At 39.0% G+C, this 23,459-nt stretch overlaps 1 long non-coding RNA gene across 9 annotated transcripts in view; it reads right to left on the reverse strand.

The window, feature by feature from the left end:
* The window catches only part of LOC145530100 (uncharacterized), a 123,473-nt gene that overhangs the window by 97,960 nt on the left and 2,054 nt on the right, over window positions 1-23,459 (reverse strand). The window contains exons 1-3 of one of the 9 annotated variants that reach the window (XR_014071453.1): window positions 9,398-9,619; window positions 8,819-8,924; window positions 7,839-8,129 (exon numbers count right to left, since the gene is read on the reverse strand). The exons of 1 other annotated variant lie outside the window; for it this stretch is intronic. This is a non-coding gene — a long non-coding RNA (uncharacterized LOC145530100). Of the gene's footprint in view, window positions 1-7,838; window positions 8,130-8,818; window positions 8,925-8,968; window positions 9,230-9,397; window positions 9,653-23,459 lie in introns of those variants that run through there. 7 more of the 9 variants (XR_014071450.1, XR_014071451.1, XR_014071455.1 and 4 more) reach the window with 7 other exon arrangements.

Below are 23,459 nucleotides of genomic sequence, written 5' to 3' on the forward strand. Positions count from 1 at the left end.
TAAGTACAGCATAGGAACTCTTATCCTAATGGTAAATAAGAACTGAGATAGAAAGCAAACAAATAAAAGAAGTGATTGTTGTGACCATTATCAAAATGACAAAAGACAACATGCTGATAATGATGCGGGAAAAAAGGGAACCCTGTACACACTGGTGGAAATGTGAATTGGTTAGAGCCGTTATGGAAAACAGTAAAGGAGCTCCTTAAAAATTGAAAATAGAACTAATATATCATCCAGCAATACCCGTTCCAGGTACATATTTGAAGGAAATAAGTCAGTATCTCAAAGAGATATCTGCACTCCCATGTTCACTGCAGCATTATTCACAGTAGTCAAGAAGCAAAAACAACCCAAGTGTCTATCAACAGAGAAAAAGATAAAGAAATTGCAATACACAATGGAATACTATTCAGCCTTAAAACAGTTGGAAATCTTGCCATTTGCAACAAGATGGATCAACTTGGAGGACATTATACTGATGTGTAATTAAATATGGGCTTCCCTGGTGGTTCAGATGGTAAAGAATCTGCCTGCAACGTAAAAGATCCAGGTTCAATCCCTGGGTCAGGAAGATCCCCTGAAGAAGGGAATGGCAACCCACTCCAGCATTCTTGCCTGGAGAATTCCATGGACAGAGGAGCCTGGCAGGGTACAGTCCATGGAGTCAAAAAGTGTCAGACACAACTGAGTAAGTTACACACTTTCATAGTTAAATAAGCCAGACACAGACAAATATTGTATTATCTCACTCACATTTGAACTCTAAAGTATTTAAAGTCATAGAAGCAGACAGCAGAATGCTGGTTGCTGAGGGATGTGGGGGAGGAGAAATGGGGAGATGCTGGACAAAAAGTAAAAACATTCAGATGTGCAAGATGAATAAATTCTGGAGATCTACCTAGAGCAAGGTGAGTATATTAACAAAAACATATTGAAATCTACTAAGAGGGTAAATATCAATATTAAGTATTTTTACCCAGAAAAAGAAAAAAAAAATGGTAACTATGTGAGATAATGAATGTGTTAATTAGCTAGATTGTGGTCATTATTTCATTACCAAGATACCAAGCTATACATCTTAAATATATACAATATTTATTTGTCAGTTATGTCTTAATAAAGCCAGGAAAGTAGAAGCAGTTCCTAAATAGTATGTGTTCATGCTGAGTCACTTCAGTCACGTCCAACTCTGTGTGACCCTATGGACTTGTAGCCTGCCAGGCTTCTCTGACAATGGAATTCTCCAGGCAAGAATACTGGAGTAGGTTGCCATGCCCTCCTCCACTTAAATAGTATAGAACAGCATTAAGTAATTGATAAACACAGAAGAAAAAGGAAAAAAAGGAAACCAAATGTAAGGTTGGATTTTCAAACTTCTAGATGATATGTGACTTGATATTGTGTTTAGAAAAATTGGAAGAGATCAGATTATAAAAGTAATTGAAAACCAACAGGATATTAGACTTGGTGCATGAGATACTGGGAAGCCTGAATTTTTTTTTTTCTTTTTTCCACTATGGTTTATCCAGGATATTGAATATAGTTCCTTGTGCTACACAATAGGACCTTCTTGTTTACCCATTCTATATATAATAGTTTCAGAAGGCTGGAAATTTCTTAATCACAATATTATTATAATAAAAGTGGGAATTCAGGAAAATTGGTCCAAGAAAGTCTCCAACATGGACAAGATCAAGAAGATGGAGACTTTTCAGAGGTAGTAATTCACTTATGAGTTGACAAAAACCTGGGGAGATCAGTAGTAGAAGAAACGGAGGGAAGATAACTAAAATGGAACCTTTCAGAAGAGAATTTAAAAGAATTTGGCCACTGGTATTTGAAAGGAAGAGAGAATTCATGACTTGGAATCTGATTGGCTCTGTTAGAAAAAGAAAAGAATGAGAGGAAAAAGTACATGGGAGGATTCAGTTCAGTTCAGTTGCTCAGTCATGTCCAACTCTTTGTGACCCCATGGACTGCAGCACACCAGGCCTCCCTGTCCATCACCGACTCCCGGAGTTTACTCAAACTCACATCCATTGAGTCGGTGATGCCATCCTCTGTCGTCCCCTTCTCCTCACACCTTCAATCTTTCCCAGCAACAGGGTCTTTTCAAACAAGTCAGCTCTTTGCATCAGGTGGCCAAAGTATTGGAGTTTCAGCTTCAACATCAGTCCTTCCAATGAATATTCAGAACTGATTTCCTTTGGGATGACTGGTTGGGTCTCCTTGCAGTCCAAGGGACTCTCAAGAGTCTTCTCCAACACCGCAGTTCTAAAGCATCAATTCTTTTGTGCTCAGCTTTCTTTATAGTCCAACTCTCACATCCATACATGGCTACTGGAAAAACCATAGCCTTGTCTAGACAGACCTTTGTTGACAAAGTAATGTCTCTGCTTTTTAATATTCTGTCTAGGTTGGTCATAACTTTTCTTCCAAGGAGCAAGGGTCTTTTAATTTCATGGCTGCAGTCACCATCTGCAGCGATTTTGGAACCCAGAAAATAAAAGTCTGCCACTGTTTCCACTGTTTCCTCATCTATTTGCCATAAAGTGACAGGACTGGATGCCATGATCTTAGTTTTCTGAATGTTGAGCTTTAAGCCAACTTTTTCACTCTCCTCTTTCACTTTCATCAAGAAGCTCTTTAGTTCTTCTTCACTTTCTACCATAAGGGTGGTGTCATCTGCATATCTGCGGTTATTGATATTTCACATGAGAAGATTAGAAATTACTTTTTAGAGGCAGCAATTTTGAGATGATGACAAGATATGCAGGGAGAGATTCCAAACTGAAACCCTGAGCTTTGCTTTTTAGAAGTTAGTTATTATTGGTAGCATTCTATGGCTTTTCTCCATTGTTCATTCCTTACCAAAGGGTAAAATTTTACCTCAAAGAAATTTTCATGAAAATGAGTCTTGATAAGATTCATATTCAAATAACTGAGTCCCTCCTAACTGCCAGTCACTGTGCTAGACACTTTCACATACATTATCACATTTAATTCTCACAGCAACTGCATGAAGTTGTTTATCTAGAAATTCTAATTAATTACATTGTAATGAAAATGCAACTGCCAAATATTAATCACGTATTCATTGAATTAATTAGACATATATTGTTTGATTTCTAATCCAATACTGCTCCGCTGCCCAGATTCCAAATTTCCTTTTAATAGATATTACTAGAAAATTTCTATTAATGTCTAGTAATAGACATTATACTAGATGTGTACAGTATAGCCTGGTATACTATATATAGTATAGTCTGGTATACTATATTATACTATGGTATACTTTTTGCTATGTAGCAAAAAGTGTAGTTCAACATCAAATAATTCATGAGAATAAAATGCCTTAGTGAAAACAGAAACATGTTGGGAGATGAAACACCCAACTTAAAATCTAAGATCAACCTCAGGTAAATCGCTGAATTTTGTTGAGGCTTAGTCACTTCAACTGTCACATGAAATCAAGACTTTCATTCAGTCTCTGTTTTTGGACTGTTGTATGGATCAAATGAAGTACTGTTGAAAAAGTTCTTTACTGAACAGAAGGAGGCAAACCAAAGGTTTAAGAGAGAGAAAGAGGATACTTTTCTTTGTATCCCCCTTCTTCCATTTTTAAAGGCTTTCCTTGAGAAAGCTTGTGGATAAGAAAGGTGGTAAGAAAGGGATTCTTTTGGTTTCCATCACCTCCATTCCTCCTCCAGGTCCACCATCCATCCATTTTTCTCCTGTGTGGCTGAGCCTATATCCAAATGTATCTCTGTAATTAAGACTGTCAGTACTGATTGCTTACATGGTTTTACTCAATCTTGTCATCATAACTCTTACCTCTAGCTTTTGATCATTGACTCTCATCACTGTATTAAATGACAAAGGAGTGTCTGTTCTTCATCTCATGCTGGACAGCTCACATGTCCACCTTGATGCTGACATGTTAACATTGAAGGGGTCTCAGCCTTTCTGTTTGCAAATGCTCAACATGGAAGCACAGACTTTCTCTCTGAACCACACAGAGTTACTAATTGTATTTCATTTGCCATTTCCATTTTATTTCAATCTAATGAAACTTTTTAGTACAAGAACTTTGTTTAACCTCTGCTTGTAAGTGTTTTCATATAAATACCATAGATGGACCCTAAAATACCTGATATTACTGGAGAACATTTTAGAGAACTCTATGGCCTCAGGTATGATAAGTTGTATCTCATTGGAGGCTCTCATCTACCACTCAAGGTTTTCATCCAAGGCTACATGTATCTTTTATCTTCACAGGGTCCACCAATCCCCTCCAACTTGCTAAGAGTTGCTTACCATTGAATGTTGCCTCAGTCTGGCCCAGAGCCAGGGCGAACTCTTCCATTTAACTTGGATTGAATGATAACAGAGGTTTTGTGTATCAGAACTGCAAACTAGACCTCTTATTTTCCTAAACTTTCTGTGCTCTCTACCCCTATCACTGCAATACACACTATCTATGGAACCAGGACCTACTGTACTGTGCTCAGACTTTATAAATACCAGCCACCTGAAACGACCACTTTCACAGGTCAAATATAGTCAGGTTCCTCTTATCAATCTAATATTTTTCACTCAATACCTGCTACAATCAAGAAAAGTAGACATAATCATCCCCATTTTTACAGCTGAGAAAACAAATACTCAGATCAATAAGTGACGAGGTTACAGTCAGACACCTGGGGAAGTAGTGGGGCCCAGTTCTAAAATAGCAAAGTCACACCTATTCTCTCAAAGATAGATTTTGAGGATACATGAAGGTCCAGAGGAATTCATAAGAGTAACGATGGGTAAACAATACAGACTAAGATTCAATAGGAATATTATAATATAGATTATCTCTGGTGGCTCAGAAGATAAAGAATCTCCTGCAACGCAGGAGACCCAGGTTTGATCCCTGGGTCAGGAAAATCCCCTGGAGGGTTAAATGGCAACCCACTCCAGTATTCTTGCCTGGAGAATCCCCATGGACAGAGGAGCCTGGTGGGCTATAGTTCATGAGGTCACAAAGAGTTGGACATGCCTGACTAACACTTTCACTTTCATTATATAGAAATAGCAAATAACAACAAATTTTGAGAATTCTTCCATAAATAATAATACACTCAGAATAGAAAGAAAAAGCATAGATCAAAAGATTACTTTGAAAGTAAAGAAAAATATCCCAGAGATTTAATTTCTATATACTGGAATGTCTTATTCATTAAGTCAGTTGACTTGTTCTTTTATTTCGTTCAAAGGGGTAATATAAGGAACCCAAAATAAAAATAAATAGGCAAATGATCAAAGAATACTGATAGGCAGGCTTTCAAGTTTCAAGGTTCTTTTATTTTCTTTGGCTGTCCTGGGTCTTTGTTGAGGGGGATGCACTTTCTGTAGCTGTGGCTCACAGGCTGTCTAGTTGCAGCATGTGAATTTAGTTGCCCTATGTCATGTGGGATCTTAGTTCCCCAACCAGGAATTGAACCCACATCCCATGCATTGGAAGGAAGGTTTTTAACTGCTGGACCACCAGGGAAATCCCTCAAGTTTCAAGATTCTTAAATCAGAATGGAAAATTGCAGGAGCTCAGGAACCTGATTGCATTGCTTAGGTGTCATTCTGATCCTATCCCCAACAGTCCCTGATCTCATAACTGACTGGTAAAACCTTGAAGTGAGGATGGGAGGAGAGATTGGATAATTTAATTCTATGCTATGGAGAAAGCAGAAATCAAAGTGAAGGATATCAAGGTGAGAAAATGTGAAGGATTAATATCTAGTAAGATTAAATAAAAGTGTAATATCTTGGTAATGTATAAAATCAGTGAATGCAGGGCTAGTCTTCAGTGAGAAAGTGGAATGTTTGACCCAGGCACTACACTATGAAGGACACAGGAATCTCTCTCGAAGCTACTACAAATACGCTAAAGGCAGTTGTCATGATGTCAAGACAAACTGCACACGTTCTGTCTAATGAGGTCAACTTTCATTCATTCGCTTTGCTTTCTCTTTTCTTTTCAGAAACTTCTTTAAGTAAAGGTACTTTTTTAAAAGGAAAACACTAAACATTTTCATACTAAAATAACTATTTTCATATTTTAAATTTCCCTTCCAGACTTGATCTGTATAACTGTGACCATTGTAAACATAAAATTTGTGTTTCATATTTTTCTACCTATCATTATATAACTAGCATGTTTCCATGTTTCTAGTCATCACTGTAAAGGCTGACATCTGCGGGGCATTCAACATAGAAACCATTAAGATTTATTTTAAACATTCAACTGAACAATTAAAAGTATTTTTCATTTTTAAAAATTTTTATGTTTAAGCTTTCTCTATCGTTTTTTAATTTGTATTTTATATGGGTCTATAGCTGATTCACAATGTTGTGCTGGTTTTAGGTGTACAAGAGTGATTCAGTTATACATATATATGTATAACTTTTTCAAATTCTTTTCCCATTTAGATTATTATAGAAAATATAGCAGAGTTCCCTGTGCTATAGTAGTTGATCTTTGTTGCTTTTCTATTTTAAATATAGTAATGTGTATATGTCAATCCCAAACTCCCAATTTATCCCCCTACCACCTCTTCCCTTTGGTAACCATAAGTTTGTTTTCTATGTCTGTGAGTCTGCTTCTTATTTTAAGTGCCAAATTCCAGGAAAAGAGATCTTTGATGGTTTCCATTGTTTTACCTGTCCAGCAGAAGACTGTGGTAAAGGAATCCTATTTCCTTTGGGAATACCAGACTGTATCTGCCTTAACCCATTTGGTCCATATAGGGCTGACCCCAAACCAGTAGTGGGGTGATCACTGGATTATTCAATATCTTCCATCCAGCTGGACAAACCGATTGGATGGGGAAAAATGATGTGACCTTAGCCAGCACAGTTATGGAAGAAAGTTTCTCTATCTGCCAGATTTAAAGCTAGTTGAATGAAGGGCTGGGTTTACTTATGCCACCACAAGGCAAGAAACTGTCTGAGACTTTAACAGAAGATAGAAAAGTTTTGACAAGAGATGTGACAGAGAATGAGAGAAAAAGACCAAGTTCTAACTGACTTTTGAATACCTGGATGCAACTAGGCCTGACTTTTCAAATATTTGAGGTAATAAATCTTCTCTGAGGTTTAAGCTAGTTTGAGTTAGACTTCTATTACTTGGTACCAAAATAGCCTTGAATGATTCTAAATCGAAGAAATGAGGCATGAAACTGTAAGAAAAGGTGTCTATACTTAGGGCCTTGGATTTGCGGAATATGTAAAGCTCTCTCTGTTAACAGATATATTTCACCCACAAATGAACTAAATATCATGAATGGGGTCTAAAAACTGGAAATGTATAAAATGCAGGGTCTTGTTCTTGCAAAATGAGCCAGGTAACTGGGATGAGTCTGCACAACTAACGGGGCTGTTCTAGGCTTTGGCCACATAATTCAAATCTGACTTCATGCTAGCTGCTGTTTGAGGCTGTCTGGGAGGGGTTGACCACCTTGTTTTACACACAGATTCTACGTCCTCCGACTGGTTGGAACTCCCAAGACAGGTGACACTGATTTCAGGACTCCAGCTTCATTTTGATGATCTGATCCAAGGTGAATAGGCTAGAAGAATACTGAGAACCCAGAGACCTAGCTTCTCAGTGACCACCCTGAGAACTCTCTTCCCTCCAAGTTACTTTCTCTTAGCTCACAATGTCCAACAGAAGGAAAAGAAAGTTTAGTTGAGAACAGGGCTGGACAGAAGAATGTATCTAATTAGTGCTGTTGCAGGGTTTACTGTTACCGACTTTCTGACCTCCTACTCAATGACAGAGACCATGTAAAACATACACAAAAAAAATCTGATTTAATCCCAAGTCTATATTCTACAAGGCAGGTGTTAATGGTATGACCATTTCATAGATGAGAAAAAGATCCAGTCTCCACTGGAAATGACCTTGGAAGTTCCATTTTAAACCACTTATTTTACATGTCAGGACTATGAGCTGAGAGTGGTCAGGACTGGCCCAAAGACTTTCAACAAACCAGCAAGGTCAAAGCTTAAACTCAGCTCCCCTGATTCTGTTCTCTTTTCTCTTTCTTGGATTCACGTTGCTCTCTGGTTTTCTGCCCCAAACACTGAAAAACAAATATACAAATTGGGAAGAACTACTTTTGACAACAACAAATAGAGATATTAGGTAACAGAATACAAAGCTTAAAATCCAATGAGAAGGGAATTTATAAAGTTTGGAAACAGGCCATTTTAGTGTCTGATAAATGACAGGAGAGAAGATATTGACAGTGCCTCTTCAGAGAAGGAAAAAAGTGAACAGGAGAAACTGAACTCCTTATGTTTAACTATCATATTTACAATCTCCTCCTCCAGGTATAAAAGTAATCTTACTGGGGAAAACAGCCATGGGGGAAAAAAATTCAAGAATTGGCAAAACCAAAGAAATGGTGAGAATAAAACAACACCCAGGAAAATAGACAAGAGTATGTGACTGCAAACACCTGGTAAGTGGGTGGATAGAAAGAGAGTGTTAGTCGTTCATTGTGACCGACTCTGGGGCTCCGTGGACTGTAGCCCGCCAGGCTCCTCTGTCCATGGAGTTCTCCAGGCAAGAATACCAGAGGGGGTAACCATTTCCTTCTCCAGGGGATCTTCCTGATCCAGGGATCGAACCGGGGTGTCCTGCATTTCAGGCAAATTCCTTACTGTCTGAGCCATCAAGGAAGTCCCAAGTGGGGGGAGAGAAATCAGGCGTTGTGAGATAAGGGCAATTCCAAAAATCAAATAACAGAAATAGTGGTCATTTACTCACCTAACGAAGGCCAGTTGAAAAACTCAAGTCAGTGAAGTTGGCACTTGAAATACGTCTGTGGTGAGTGACTGGGACCACTCTCTCAGCTCTCCTAGTCCAACCCATCCTAAGGAAAAGAATTTTTAAAAAGCGGGATGCCCAGTTTCTCACCTGTCTTAGTGCATCACAAGCATCAGATCCAAGAACAAATCTCTCTGAAAGAGCCTGGATCAGCACCTCAGGGTGCCAAGCAGAACGGTCACGAAGAACCCCAAGGTGGCTTATTTAACTGGCTAACTGTTGACTGGCGGGAGGCGGGCTCTGACAGGGGGCGGGAGTGGGCCGCCTTCTGCATGAACGAGTGCAACACACGGAACCCATGCTCCTATTTACATCTGTAACCGGCAAAATTTCTGTGTCGTTGACCCCAAGCTGATAAACAAAATTACAAAGTTCATTTTAATTTCACAGTCTCGGCCAATCTCATCGGTCTCCCCATTAGGTTTTCATATTAAAAGAAAGAGAAAAAATGAGAAAGCATATGTTTATAGCCAAGAATAAATATAACAAGAATAAAGGAAATAAAAAAGGAAAACTGACCTTGGTACAATGACTTCAATTTTTCCACCTTTCTCATGTGGAGAGTTTCCAAGTTCTACCATTTCAAAGAAAACACCTCATCGAAGAACACGTAATTGCATGTTGTTTCCATTCTTTAAATGTGGGAAATGAAGCCTTTTCACATTCACATCATCAGCTGTGCCCTAGGAAACCTTCCATTCTTTCCAAATTAGTTTTTGTATCATTAAGCCAATCAGCATTAGGTACTTAGGATTATTTTCTGGAATAAACCCTGAATCATTACCTACATCATGTATGTAATAAAGGCAAATAATGACATCATTATATAGCACATGAGCACTGACCCTAAATGACCAAGACCTAAAAGAAATCAGGGCTGTCCTAATAAGAATCAGGCAGGATGCCTAATGAAAATCAAACAGCAGACCTAATAAGAAATAATGTATTTTGCTTCTCCTTCAAATTCACTTTTGATTTGCTTTTCATGAGAATCCCTGTTTCAAGTGGAACTCCCGCAGGCTAGAATTCTCAGAGTTAACTCTGCGATGAGTAACTCCCAGGTGGTTCTCTGGGCCATTTAATCTGGGACAAGAACCACTCACTCATGCAATAAGTATTTGATGGGCATTTACCATAACCATAGGCTTCAACCTGGCTGTTTTCTAATTGAACAAACATTACTGAGTTCCTAGTACAAACACGAACGGTGCTAGACTCAGAAATTGAAGTAATAAATAAGAAGTGTCCTAGACATCACTTAGACTGTGTGTTTATTACATGCTAGGCACAAATATCTATGCATTATTAATTAATAATTTGATATTCCCAACAAGCCTATGAGGGAGTATATGTTTTACCCTATTTTACAAGTGTGAAAAATAAAGCTTTTCCAGATTAAGAGACTTGCTCAAGGTCACATTCCAAGGGAGGTGCAGAGATGACGGGAAAAATTCAATCCATCTCCAGCTTAGACACTGTATTATCTTCTTTTGGAACCATTTGAAATTGCTGATATTGGACACCGCTTTTTTTTATTTTTTTGACCTACAAAATGACAAATAGGTTTTTCCCAAAAAGAACTGGGGTATGGTATGGAAGAGAGAAACAGAAACCTTTCTTTATAAAATAAAGGATGATTTGCAGCAGGAGGGTTATCCACATCACCACGCGTGTGCCCTGTCCCAGCCACCACTCTGTAGCCTTAAAAGTGAGTTCAAATCTCTTCACTTCCTGTCCACACCGGAAATCCAGTACTAACACAATGAGAACACAACCTGTACTCACACGTGTCCTCCCCTGTCTTAGTCTGACTGAGACCGCAACTGCTCTTGTCATAATACTTACTTATAGGCCTGGAATGGGAATGCAAAAAAATGTTGCCAATATTTGCCTTGTCACAACAGGAAAGCAAAGAGCCTGGACAGAGAGGATGTGGAAGGTATCAAAAAGAGAACAAGATTATGCACATGTAGGAAGTCAAATGAAATTTTTGCAACATTCTTTTTTTTTTTCCTTGTTTTTTTTTATAAATTTATTTATTTTAGTTGGGCGCTAATTACTTTACAATATTGTAATAGTTTTTGCCATACATTGACATGAATCAGCCATGGGTTTACATGTGTTCCCCTTCCTGGACCCCCCATCCACCTCCCTCCCCATCCCAACCCTCTGGGTCATCCCATTGCCCCGGCCCTGAGCCTTTGTCTCATGCATCAAACATGGAATGGTGTTCTGTTTCACATATGATAATAAACATGTTTCAATGCTATTCTCCCAGAACGTCCCACCCTCACCTTCTCCCTCAGAGTCCATAAGACTGTTCTATGCATCTGTGTCTCTTATTCTGTCTCGCATATAGGGTTATCGTTACCATCTTTCAAATTCCATATATATGCATTAGTATACTGTATTAGTGTTTTTCTTTCTGGCTTACTTCACTCTGTATAATGGGCTCCAGTTTCATCCATCTCAATAGAACCGATTCAAATGTATTTTTTTAATGGCTGAGTAATATTCCATTGTGTATATGTACCACAGCTTCCTTATACACAAATTATTTACAGACTTGATTATATGACTCATTTTGTAAAGCACTTTGCAAATCTCTAAGAATGGATATAGTTTGAGCACTCTCTTCTGCTTTGAACATACACAGACGATGGAAACTTTGAAGTTTAAAGATGGAAACTTTCTATCATCTATTGTACACACTGGATGAGCTAAAGTATTTCAAATCCACTCGTTGCATCCCTTGTTTACTGCTAGTAACTCAACATGCATGAGTTTTGAGGAAAGATTAGAAATGCATTTATTCTGAGTATGATTCCTTATGGGAATCAACTATATAAAAATTGATGGAATTGTTTCTCAGATTCTTTCCCATTACAGGTTATTACAAAATATTGGATATAGTTTCCTTTACTATACAGTAGGTCCTTGGTGTTTTTTATGTATTTTCTAATGTATAGTAGTGTGTATCTGTTAATCTCAAGCTGTTGATTTATCCCACCCCTACCCTGCCCCTTTGGTAACCATAAATTTGTTTTCCATGCATCTGTGAGTCTTTTTCTGTTTTGTAAGTTCATTCATATCTTTTTTTTAGATTCCTTACACAGACACATACACACACACACACTTTTCTGTACACAAGAAATCAGCACAACATTGTAAATCAACTATACTTCAATTTTAAGAAAAGAACTGGTATAATAAATCACAACAACAGTTCAACATTTTTAAAAATTTATGCAATTGGTTAATTAACATAGATTTTACAGGGAATTAATCTTTTGCTTCTGAGACTATCAGCCTCTTGAGAGCAAGGACCATGTTAAATTCTGAATTTCTCACAGGTTAAATAGCATGCAATAAAAATGTATCATTTGGTCGCTTTATTTAACTTACAGTCTTTGTAACTACTCAAGAAAGAACCTAAGTAAGAAATTGTGTTTGTAGCCTTGATGTTTGTAATCAAAAAAGGGCTGAGTTGCAGGAAACCATGTTTTATCAGTCAACCATTAAAAATATCCCACATAGTAGCAGGCCTTTGCAGAGCCCAAACTGACCAACATGAAACACTTCATCTCCTTGGACAACAGATCCCGTAAATTATGAAAAGAAAATGGTATTTTATGAGAGCCAGGCAACCTCATTTTCTAGGCAGCACATTTCATTCATATCTCCGTTATTAATAGGTCACTTATAGGATTCATGACTGGTGCCACTGCATGAAGGTACCCATACATGGACAATCACCATGGCGAAAAGTAGTATATCTCAGTTCTTTCTACAACAGTAACTTTATCAAAACGATCACAGGTGTCCTTTGAACTCCACTCAAACATTTTCTAATTGGAAATGTTTTAGGGCGTGTACATCAGAGTTCCCAGATTTCTTTTTAACTTCAAAACTTTCAAAAATCTCCTTTTTACCCATGAGTTTTGCCTACCAAGTTTGCATTTCCTCCATGGATTACTGCAGGCAAAAGTGCCTAGTTGTACTTTTATAACTCTTGAATCAGCTCATCTTTTGCATGAGTAAACATATTCAATATTTTTAAAATTAGAAGCTGAAGAACACAGGATGAGATGGCACTATAAAGAGAGCTAGGGCAGATAACTAAGGATTAAAATCTAAACCATTGCCTCTCACGCTCTCACACAAGGTAGAGCAAGAAGTATGCACGACTTCCATCTCCTGAGTGAAATACAGATACAAGGGGCCTGCCAGACAAGGCATTCTGCAGTTTTCATTATAAAGTTAATATTTACCTTATAGCACTGAGTTTATCTCACCAACATATCTCATTCAAAAAAAGAAGAATTCCTTGATTTACCACATTAAAGTAAATATTGCTATGAGATATGTGTTAAATTTTTAATAAAAACCACCCTATCTTGGTTGAATCAAAGAGAGCTGCTTCAGCTGAGATGTAAACAAAACCAAATAAAAATATGTAATTCCAAATACTGAGCATCGCTGCACATATCAACCAGCCCACCCATGACAATTTGCAGTCTTAAGTGGCTATTTCAGAACTTCAGCTAAGTTTATTATAAGACATCATGTTTGAACTCAAATGGGCAATCACCTGCAATGCTGACCCACAGGATAGCATTTCAGAACTGTATACTCCTCCTGTCTGAACTATGACCCCTGAAAGGTACCAAAGTGAAGTTTAATTCAGTTAGATTTATAAACAGCATTCTTTGCCTTGTGTGCATGTAATTTTTGTATAGTAGATTTATTAGCATGGTATGTTCTCCTTTGTACAGAGTAGTTCAGTTCAGTTCAGTCACTCAGTTGTGTCTGACTCTTTGTGACCCCATGGATGGCAGCACACTGGGCCTCCCTGTCCATTACCAACTCCCAGAGTTTACTCAGCTCACATCCACTGAGTCAGTGATGCCATCCAAACATATCATCCTCTGTCGTCCCATTCTCCTCCCACCCTCAATCTTTCCCAGCATCAGGGTCTTTTCAGATGAGTCAGTTCTTCACATCAGGTGGCCAAAATATTGGAGTTGCAGCTTCAGCATCAGTCCTTCCAATGAACACCCAGGACTGATTTCCTTTAGGATGGACTGGTTGGATCTCCTGCAGTCCAAGGGACTTTCAAGAGTCTTCTACAAGAGTAGAGTTAGATGTAAAGAGTAGAGATGTACAGAGTAGATCTACAGACTAGTTAGATGTACAGAGTAGAGTTAGATGTAGAACCCAGGTTGTTTTCACTCATCCCATATTTTTTGGGGGCTTCCCAGGTGGTGCTAGTGGTAAAGAACCCAGCTGCCAATGAAGAAGACATAAGAGATGCAGGTTCGATTCCTGGGTCGGGAAGATCCCCTGAGGGGGGCATGGCAACCCACTCCAGTATTCTTACCTGGAGAATCCCATGGACAGAGGAGCCCAGCAGGCTACAGTTCATAGGGTCGCAAAGAGTTGTCACAACTGAAGCATCTTGGCACCCAGCACACATATTCTTTCAGTTAGCAATAAAAACACTATTACTGAAGAGCAAAAACAACACAATATGGTGATCCGATTCTCAACCTCGTATGTAGGAGAATGAACAGTCAATGAGCCTGGGGAAGGCTCCACATGTGTACGAAGTGAGCCACCAGCAGCTTGCAGCTGATGCTCACGGAATCGCTTTTCCACCCTGGAATAAGCTGCACGGAGGGGAGAACATAGGACAAAAGGGACAGAGAATATAGGACCACTTCAAAACCTCCAGGTTCAGAAAGAGAGAATAAAGCCAAGTCTTTAAACTCAATCCATAAGTTAAATATATTTTAGACCATCTAAGATGCTGCTCCCTGTAACAGACAAGCCCCACAGCCTTAATACCACAAACTCTTCAGCCAGATCCACGTGCATTTGAATCACAGCTCTGTCACTCACTCTTCGGGAAAGTCATACAACCTCTCAGGCCCGTGCCTAGATTTCCTCATCTATAAAATGGAGACAATAATCATACCTATCTCTTAGGGGTGCTAGGAGAATTAAATGAGTTAATATTTGTTAAGTTCTTGGAAAGAGTCTGGTACACAGTAAATGGCACTGTATTTAATGAATATGCAACATATTTATATTATTAATTATTATCATTGTTCAGTCACTCAGTCATATCTGACTCTTTGTGACCCTATGGACTGCAGCACGCCAGGCTTCTTTGTCCTTCACCATTTTCTGGAGTCTGCTCAAACTCATGTCCATTGAGTCGGTGATGCCATCCAACCATCTCATCCTCAGGAATCCCCTTCTCCTCCTGCCTTCAATCTTTCCCAGCAGGGTCTTTTCCAATGAGTCAGCTCTTCACATCAGGTAGCCAAAGTATTGGAGTTTCAGCTTCAGCATCAGTCCTTCCAATGAATATTCAGGACTGATTTCCTTTAGGATGGACTAGTTGGATCTCCTTTCTGTCCAAGGGACTCTCCAGAGTCTTTTCCAGCACCACAGTTCGAAGGCATCAATTCTTCAGCGCTCAGCCTTTTTTATGGTCCAGCTCTCACATCCATACATGACTACTGGAAAAACCATAACTTTGACCATATAAGTACTGTCTTTGCTTTTTAATATGCTACCTAGCTTTGTCAGACTGTAGCCCACCAGGCTCCTCTGTCATGGAATTCTCCAGGCAAGAATACTGGAGTGGGCAGCATTCCCTTCTCCAGGGGAATCTTCCTGACCTAGGGATTGAACAAGAATCTGCCTTCAATGTGAGAGACCTGGGTTCAGTCCCTGGATTGGAGGATCCCCTTGAGGTGGGCATGGCACCCACTCCAGTATTCTTTCCTGGAGAATCCCCATGGACAGAGAAGCCTGATGGGCTACAGTCCATGGGGCCTCAAAGAGTCAGACATGACTGAGCAACCAAGAACAGCACAGGTAGATTCATCATTTCTTTTCTTCCAAGGAGCAAGTGTCCTTTAATTTCATAGTTTCAATCACCGTCCACAGTGATTTTGGAGCCCAAGAAAATAAAGTTTGTCACTGTTTCCATTGTTTCCCCATCTACTTGCCATGAGCTGCCATAAGGTGATGGGACCAGATGTCATGATCTTCATTTTTGAATGTTGAGTTTTAAGCCAAATTTTTCACTCTCCTCTTTCCCCTTCACCAAGAGACTTTTTAATTCCTCTCCACTTTCTGCCATAAGGGTAGTGTCATCTGCGTATCTGAGGTTACTGATATTTCTCCCAGCAATCTTGATTTCAGAGTGTGCTTCATCCAGCCTGGCATTTTGCATAATGTACTCTGTATAGAAGTTAAATAAGCAGAGTGACAATATACAGCCTTGACGAACTCCTTTCTCAATTTGGAACCAGTCCATTGTTCCATGTCCAGTTCTAACTATTGCTTCTTGACCTACATACAGGTTTCTCAGGAGGCAAGTAAGTTTTTTCTGATATTCCCATATCTTTAAGAATTTTCCACAGTTTGTTGTGATCCACAAACTCAAAGGTTTTAGCATAGTCAATGAAGCAGAAGTAAATGTTTTTCTGAAATTCTCTTGCTTTTTCTATGATCCAACAAATGACAATCTGACTTCTGGTTCCTCTGCCTTTTCTAAAACCAGCTTGAACATCTGGAAGTTCTTGGTTCACATATTGTTGAAGCCTCGCTTGAAGGATTTTGAGCATCACTTTGTAAGCATGTAAGATGAGCGCAACTGTGCAGTTGTTTGAACATTCTTTGGCATTGCCCTTCACTGGGATTGGAATGAAAATTGACATTTTCCAGTCCTGCGGCCACTGTGGAGTTTACCAAATTTGCTGGCAGATTGAGTGCTAGACCATTCAGGTATGACCTAAAGCAATCCCTTATGATTATACTGTAGAAGTGACAAATAGATTCAAGAGATTAGATCTGATAGACAGAGTGCCTGAAGAACTATGGACAGAGGTTCATGACATTGTACAGGAGGCAGGGATCAAAACCATCACCAAGAAAAAGAAATGCAAAAAGGCAAAATGGTTGTCTGACGAGGCCTTACAAATAGCTGTGAATAGAAGAGAAGTGAAAGGCAAAAGAGAAAAGGAAAGATACACCCATTTGAATGCAGAGTTCCAAAAAATAGCAAGGAGAGATAAGAAAGGCTTCTTCAGCAATCAGTGCAAAGAAACAGAGGAAAACAATAGAATGGGAAAGTCTAGAGATCTCTTTATGAAAATTAGAGACACCAAGGGAACATTTCATGCAAAGATGGGCTCAATAAAGGACAGAAATGGTATGGACCTAACAGAAGCAGAAGATACTAAGAAGAGGTGGCAAGAATACACAGAAGAATTATACCAAAAGGATATTCATGACCCAGATAATCACAAGGGTGTGATCACCAACCTAGAGCCAGACATCCTGGAATACGAAGTCAGGTGGGCCTTAGGAAGCATCACTACAAACAAAGCTAGTGGAGGTGATGGAATTCCAGTTGAGCTATTTCAAATACTAAAAGATGATGCTGTGAAAGTGCTACACTCAATATGCCAGCAAATTTGGAAAACTCACCAGTGGCCACAGAACTGGAAAAGGTCAGTTTTCATTCCAATCCCTTAGAAAAGAAATGCCAAAGAATGCCCAAACTACTGCACAATTGCACTCATCTCACATGCTAGTAAAGTAATGCTCAAAATTCTCCAGGCAAAGCTTTAATAGTACGTGAACTGTGAATGTCCAGATGTTAAAGCTGGTTTTAGAAAAGGCAGAGGAACCAGAGATCAAATTGCCAACATCCGTTGGATCACTGAAAAAGCAAGAGAGTTCTAGAAAAACATCTATTTCTGCTTTATTGACTATGCCAAAGCCTTTGACTGTGTGGACCACAACAAATTCTGAAAAATTCTTAAAGAGATGGGAATACCAGACCACCTGACCTGTCTCTTGAGAAACATGTATGCAGGTCAGGAAGCAACAGTTAGAATTGGACATGGAACAACAGACTGGTTCCAAATAGGAAAAGGAGTACATCAAGGCTGTATATTGTAACCCTGCTTATTTAACTTATATGCAGAGTACATCATGAGAAACGCTGAGCTGGAGGAAGCACAAGCTGCAATCAAGATTGCCAGGAGAAATATCAATAACCTCAGATATGGAGATGACACCACCCTTATAGCAGAAAGTGAAGAAGAACTAAAGAGCCTCTTGATGAAAGTGAAAGAGGAGAGTGAAAAAGCTGGCTTAAAACTCAACATTCAGAAAATTAAGATCATGACATCTGGTCCCATCATTTCATGGAAAATAGATGGGGAAACAGTGGAAACAGTGACAGACTTTATTTTTGAGGGCTCCAAAACCACTGCAGATGGTGACTGCAGCCATGAAATTGAAAGACGTTTACTCCTTGGAAGAAGAGTTATGACCAACATAGACAACATATTAAAAAGCAGAGACATTACTTTGCCAACAAAGGTTCGTCTAGTCAAGGCTATGGTTTTTCCAGTAGTCATGTATGGATGTGAGGGTTGGACTATGAAGAAAGCTGAGCACAGAAGAATTGATGCTTTTGAACTGTGGTGTTGGAGAAGACTCTTGAGAGTCCCTTGGACTGCAAGGAAATCCAACCAGTCTATCCTAAAGGAATCAGTTCTGAATATTCATTGGAAAGACTGATGTTGAAGCTGAAACTTCAGTACTTTGGCCACCTGATGACTCATTTGAAAAGACCCTGAAGCTGGGCAAGATTGAAGGCAGGAGAAGAAGGGGACGACAGACGATGAAATGTTGGATGGCATCACCAACTCAATGGACATGAGTTTGAGTAAACTCCGGGAGTTGGTGATGGACAGGGAGGCCTGGCACAAAGAGTCAGACAGGGAGGTCTCACAAAGAGTCAGACACGACTGAGCAACTGAACTGAACTCAACTGAGTGCAGCACGTTAATAGTATCATCTTTTGGGATTTGAAGTACGTCAACTGGATGTCCAATTCTTGTGACCCCATGGACTGGGCTCACCAGGCTCCTCTGTCCATGGAATTCTTCAGGCAAGAATAGTGTAGTGGATAGCCATTTCTTTCTCCAGGGTCTCTTCCTGACCCAGGGATCAAACCTGGGTCTCCTGCATTGTAGGCAGATTCTTTGCATCTGAGCCATCAGGGAAACTCCATTAATTATCATTAAGAAAATATACTAACAAAATTTTACTGTATTTATTAAAGTAAAACATTCTTTATATTAACTTCTTTGATTTATATAATAGGAGTACTAGAGATAAATTCAAACATTACCTCTTTCTCCAACTCCATGCTTTTTCCCTCCCCCTTTACCCAACTCATTAGCCTTTTAATAATAGTAAGAGAACTTTTTCTCTTTACAACAATAACTTTAACATTTCTTAAACACCCTATATGTATTAGGTTGCTTACCTCATTCAGTCCTCATGAAAAAACAGTGAAATGAGTCTTATTATTATCCCCACTGAACAGATGAAGCAATGAAGGCGTTGAAAGATACGTAAATTATCCAAGATAACAAAGTTAGTATGGAACAGAACCAGGATTAGAATCCAGACAGTATAGAAGTTTGCTTCATAGAAAGTCAATATACCATACCAGAAAAAATAAATCCCTGTTGAACTGACCACTTATAAGACTAATCCTCAGGCTTCCCTGGTGATCTAGTGGTTAAGAATCCGTCTGCCAGCGCAGGGGTCATGGGTTCAATCCTTGATCCAGGAAGATACCTAATGCCGAGGAGCAACTAAGCCCATGTGCCACAGCTGCTGAGCCTATGTACTGCAACTACTGAAGCCTATACAACCAGAGCCTGAGCTACGCAAGGAGAAGCCACTGCAATGAGAAGCCCGTGCACTACAAAGAAGAATATCCCCTACTCACTGCAACTAGAAAAAGCCTGCATGCAGCAATAAAGATCCAGCACAATAATTAATCTTGAAAAAAAAACTAATGCTCATTCAAAATTCCCTCCTACCTCTACTCACTGTATACCACCTAATACCCAGGCAATATGCATATCCATGAGAATTAATGATTGCTGTTTTAAGCCACTGAGTTTGGGCTTAATTTTACTGATAAGGGTTTTGTATGCTTTTAATAAATGGAAACAAAATTGAATTTGAAAATGCTTTTAAAATATTAAACAAACATATATTGAAAGCCTGTATATTTTCTTATAGAGTATATACGCACATACACATACACAAACAGGTTTCAGGCCAATTGTTTATACAGCTTAAATAATGCTTCTCCTAGAAAATCAACCCTTTTTCCCAAAACACTAATGTCTATACCCACATTTCAGATTAACATGTTTTTGTAAACAGCAAAACAAAACTGCAAATCTTACCAAAAATCCAGGATTCCATGAAGTCAAGGGACATACTGTCATAAGACTTATAGCACCTGCAAAGCAACTGTAGAGTTAAACCAGTCAACAACTGAAAAACAGAAATTTCAACAAGTATAATGATTCCATGTGTTTCTTAAGAGATAGATTCAAATATCAAAGAATTAAGGGATGCCTATGCGAACACTGACAAAGTCGTTGAATAATTTTACAAAAATAACTTTTTATGATTATAGTATGCAAATAAGCCAAGAAATGAGCTATTCCTCCAGGAGGCGGAGCTGAACCAACAAAACGCAAACTAGATTCTGTCCCCCTCCTCCCAAAAAATCTTGATTCATTTTTTGGTACATAGTTGAAAATAAAATCTAAATTTGGTTAAAATGTAAAAGTAATTGAATATATTTTTATAACTGTTAACTTTATTTTTCAAGATAAAGCCCACTCAAGCCTTTTTTTCCTGATTACATTTTGGCCAGCATTTTTAAATGGATTCACTCAAGAAGACTTTTTTCTCTACTACCAATTATCCTCAGAGAAAAGCAAAGAGGATTTCTTCTCCCACATTTCTCTATCAAAGAATCTTCAAAAAGTAATAAACCCATCTAAGTCATAAAAAGATTTTAAGAGTAATTCTGCTATCTGGTGGCAAAATGCATAAACAACCAGAGCAAGAGATGGGATTACAAGTACCAAATAATGGGTCTGAATTTTTCTTACATTTTCCAAAAAAAACAGACTTTTCTAATCTGAACTAAAAATAAAACACTCAAATTTTGTCAAAGAATCATTAATTTAGGAATAAAGAAAGGGAAATGATAGAGTATTATTGAATATTGTGTTAGCGACTATTAGAAACTGTGCATTCAATTTCTGAGAAAATTTGAATCACTAAGACTTTTCCTTCAATGATAAAGAACAACTCTCCAAAGCAGTATAATTGTCCCAAAGAGAAGCTGGTCAATTGCCATTGTGATGCAAATGCTCCCTGTGACTTAAAATCATACCAAATGAATTTTAAAGCAGGAAGAGATCTTAAATATTACATAGCCTGACATTCTCATTTTACAGATAAGAAAACTGAATCCAGGAGATTAAGTGACTTGTCTAAGACCACACAACTAGTTAAAGTCAATGCAGGGCCTAGAATCTAAGTCTCTTGACTTAAGGGCCAATGATATTTCTCCTCTTCTCAGGCTTCCCCAGTGGCTCAGAGGTAAAAGAATCTACCTGCAATGCAGGAAATGCAGGAGGCTCTAGTTCAATCCCTGGGTCAGGAAGATCCCCTGGAGGAGGGCATGGCAACCCACTCCAGTATTCTTGCCTGAAAAAGTCCATGGACAGAGGAGCCTGGTGGGCTACAGTCCATGGGATTATAAAGAGTTAAACATGACCGAGCTACTGAGCACACACACACTTCACTGAAAAATGGTAGCAGTTATGAAAAAGAATTGCAACCAAAGCCTATTGCATTCCACATGTTTTCCTCATTGAGTCTATCTCCCTTCTTTGAAAAGAATAGTGGGTTGTATCAACAGTGAGTTTAATATTGTTTTCCATACTTGAATGTAACAGAATCTTAAATCCTCAAAGCAGGGCCGCAGGGGCTCCTTGATGGGACTTCCAGGCAAGACAACCTGTGGATTGCATCCTCTGCTCACCCCCATTGCCAGGAGTCCTAGTGTAGAACACAGCCTGCACAGCAGTTCTCAGTGTGGTCCCGGAACTACAGCATCAGCATCAACTGGGACCTGTTAGAAATGCATATTCTTGAGTCCAATCTGGACCTACTGGATTAGAAGCTCTGAGAGTAGGACCCAAAACAATGTGTTTAACAAGACTTCAGGTGTTTCTGACACACTGAGGTCTGAGAACCACTAGCCTACACAACTGAAGCACTAGCTACCTTAATAAAATCTGATATTCTCCACCTTAGAGGCACTTCTTTATCATATAAAGAAATGCCAGCTCATTTTAGAGTATGTCCTGTTAGCTAAATTTTGAAGCACCGGCACAAAACTTTCCTGACAACAATTGTTCAGTTTACTAGTGGAATGCCATTACCAGCTTTATTCAAGACTTGGAAGGTTAAGAATGAAATAATGCCATTTGCAGCCATATGGATGGACCTCAGGATTGTCAACTAAGTGAAGTATTAAAAAGTCAGACAGAAAAAGACAAATATCATACGATCTCACTTATATGTGGAATCTAAAATATGACACAAATGAACTTATCTATGAAACAGAAACAGACTCACAGACCCAGACTTGTGGTTGCCAGGGGAGGGATGGATTGGGAGTTTGGGATTAGCAGATGGAAACTCTTATACATAGAATGAATAAGCAACAAGGTCCTACTGTAGTGCACAGAGAATTACATTCAATATCCTATAATAAACCACAATGGAAAAGAATATGCTAAAGAACGTATCAGATGGTAAAGAATCCACCCACAATGCGGAAGACCCGGGCTCAATCCCTGGGTTGGGAAGATCCCCTGGAGGCGGGCATGGCAACCCACTCCAGTATTCTTGCCTGGAGAATCCCCATGGACAGAGGAGCCTGGCGGGCTACAGTCCCTGGGGTTGCAGTCAGACACAACTGAGCGACTGAGCACAGCACAGCACATAGTATAACGGAATCACTTTGCTGTAAAGCAGAAATTAACACAACATTGTAAATCAACTATACTTTAATAAAATAAAACTTTTTTAAAAGACATGGCAGGTTTTTGTTTTGGTTTGCTTTGCTTCATTCCCCAAAGACAATGAGTGTTCCTATCAAAGCAGAAATGAGAGAGAGGAGAAAATGTTGCAAGAGCACAGAGATGAGGGCGAGGATATCTTCTCTTCCTCTTCCTCTTCTACTTCCTCTACCCACAGCTCCAACTGAGCCCTCCCTTCAACCACTATTGGCCCTTGTCTTATTGGCCCCTTATTGGCACTCTCATAACTGCTACCTCTGCTGTTTACTGCCATGACTTCTATTCAACTGCCCACTCCTTAGCTTTGGAACATCAAGAAATCTCAGTACCTAGAAGAGAAGTAACATCTAGTCAGGTCCCTCTAATACAGAAGAGAAAAAACCGTGGTCTTGGAAAGTTAAAAAAATTATTCTCTGCTATACAACTCTTTCAACTCAATAAATGAGATTATATATTTTTTTCCATTATGCTTTAACTTTCTTGCTTGAGTTCAGCATTTTAGTCCCTCAAAAATCAAGTTAAAGTTGGTTATGTCATTGTATAGTGGTTCTTCCTTGCTTAGGTTTATC

Source organism: Giraffa tippelskirchi, chromosome 12, assembly GCF_054371585.1.
Source record: "Giraffa tippelskirchi isolate mGirTip1 chromosome 12, T2T-mGirTip1v1.2.pri, whole genome shotgun sequence".
Classification (NCBI taxonomy): Eukaryota; Metazoa; Chordata; class Mammalia; order Artiodactyla; family Giraffidae; genus Giraffa; species Giraffa tippelskirchi.